This window comes from Sorex araneus, chromosome 8, assembly GCF_027595985.1.
Source record: "Sorex araneus isolate mSorAra2 chromosome 8, mSorAra2.pri, whole genome shotgun sequence".
In the NCBI taxonomy this organism is placed as follows: Eukaryota; Metazoa; Chordata; class Mammalia; order Eulipotyphla; family Soricidae; genus Sorex; species Sorex araneus.
In genome coordinates, this window is record NC_073309.1 from 43763795 (window position 1) to 43765857 (window position 2063).

The following is a 2063-nucleotide window of genomic DNA, read 5'->3' on the forward strand; positions in this document are numbered from 1 at the left end:
TGGGGGGTTGTAACCGAGTTAGCCTGCCCTGAGGAGGCAGCCCACGACTGCTCCTCTGGCTCCTGAACGGGACTTGAATCCAGAGGCACACAAACCATATCGAAACCCAGTGGCTTTTGGCAGAAATCCATCCAGGATTATTACTTAAATATCAGAAATCCAAAATTATATGCTCTTCATAATCACAATAGAAAACAAATTATTGTGCTCCCTTCGGCAGCACATACACTAAAATTGGAACGGTAGAGAGAAGATTAGCATGGCCCCTGCGCAAGGATGACACGCAAATTCGTGAAGCGTTCCATATTTTTGGAAAACAGTATGGACGATTCTCAAAAAACTAGAGGTTGAGCTCCCATTTGACCCAGCAATACCACTGCTGGGAATATATCCCAGAAAAGCCAAAAAATATAGTCGAAGTGACATATGCACTTATATGTTCATCCCGCAGCACTCTTTACAATAGCCAGAATCTGGAAAACACCCGAGTGCCCTAGAACGGATGACTGGTTGAAGAAACTCTGGTACATCTGGTACATCTATACTATGCAGCTGTTAGAAAAAATGAGGTCATGACGTTTGCATATAAGTGGATCAACATGGAAAGTATCATGCTAAGTGAAATGAGTCAGAAAGAGAGAGACAGACATAGAAAGATTGCACTCATCTGTGGAATATAGAATAATAGACTATAAGACTAACGCCCAAGAATAGTAAAAATAAGTACCAGGAGATTGTTTCCATGGCTTGGAGGCTGGTCTCTCATTCTGGGTAACTCAGGGAAGGGACCACCTAGTAAAATGTGGTTGGAGGTCATGTGGGGGAAGGGTGAGGCGGGCTGAATACAGACTAGAGACTGAACACAATGGCCACTCAACACCTTTATTGCAAACCACAACACCTAATCAGAGAGAGAGAACAAAAGGGAATTCCCTGCCATAGTGGCAGGGTGGGGTGGGGAGAGACAGGACTGGGAAGGGGGGGAGGGATGTTGGGTTTACAGGTGGTGGAGAATGGGCACTGGTGAAGGGATGGGTTATCGAACTTTGTATGGGGGAAGGATGAGCACAAAGATGTATCGATCTGTAACTGTACCCTCACGGTGACTCTCTAATTAAAAATAAACTAATAAAAAAAAACCAAAAAAAAAGAAAAAAAGAAAACAAATTATGTATGCCTTTTTCGGCAGTTTTGATGGATGGGGAATATTCCAAATAATAATGGTGGGTCTTTTATCGAAATATTAAATGTGATCAAATAGAGACAGAGTAAAATGGAAATTATCTGCCACACAACCAAGGAGGGTTGGAATGGGGGATATATAGGGTTTCTTGGAGGTGTAAAATGTGCACTGTGTAGGGATGGGTGTTTGAATATTATATGACCCAGACATAAACTGGAAAGCTTTGGAACGGTTCTTATGGGTATTCAATAAATTAAAAAAACCAAAAAACTCCTGGCTAGGGGCCAATGCATTGTACAGCAGGAAGGCCATTTGCCTTGATGCGATTGAATAAGGTCAATCCTGGTACCTCTATGGTCCCCAGCACACGGCAGGAGTGATCCCTGAGCACATCCAAGGGAAAATCCTGAGTACCGCCATGTGTGCCCCCTCACTGACAGTCTCTCTCTCTCTGTCTCTCTCTCAATGACTCTGTCTCTCTCCCCAGTTAAGAAGAGTCTTACAGTTTCCAGAGCAGAGACACAGATTGTCCATATGGTTTTCTCAATAGATCTCAGGTAAGCTCAGATATGAGTGGGGCTGTGTCTGCTTCTTTGGGGAACAATATTTCTGCAGGGCTGATGTTGGTGTGATGGGCAAAGATGTACCCCTTCTTCTATATTTGTAGAGGGGAATGTCTCCACTCCTTGGGATATTAGGTACCTCGTGTCTGCTTTAGTTTTGTTCAGGGGCTATACCAGGTGGTGCTCAAGGTTGAATCCTGACTGTAGGCACTAGGACACACATGGCAGGGCTCAGGGTTCCTATGATGAGGAATAATACTGGGTGAGCTGTGTGCAAGGCAATTGTCTTCCTGCCTGTAGCATCTCTCCAGCACTAA

General features: G+C 44.2%; 1 non-coding gene across 1 annotated transcript; it reads left to right on the plus strand.

Moving 5' to 3' along the window:
• Positions 1-204: 204 nt before the first annotated feature.
• Positions 205-311, plus strand: LOC129406938 (U6 spliceosomal RNA). The gene has a single exon (XR_008631345.1). It is a non-coding gene; the product is annotated as a U6 spliceosomal RNA (small nuclear RNA).
• The last annotated feature ends 1752 nt before the right edge of the window (positions 312-2063 follow it).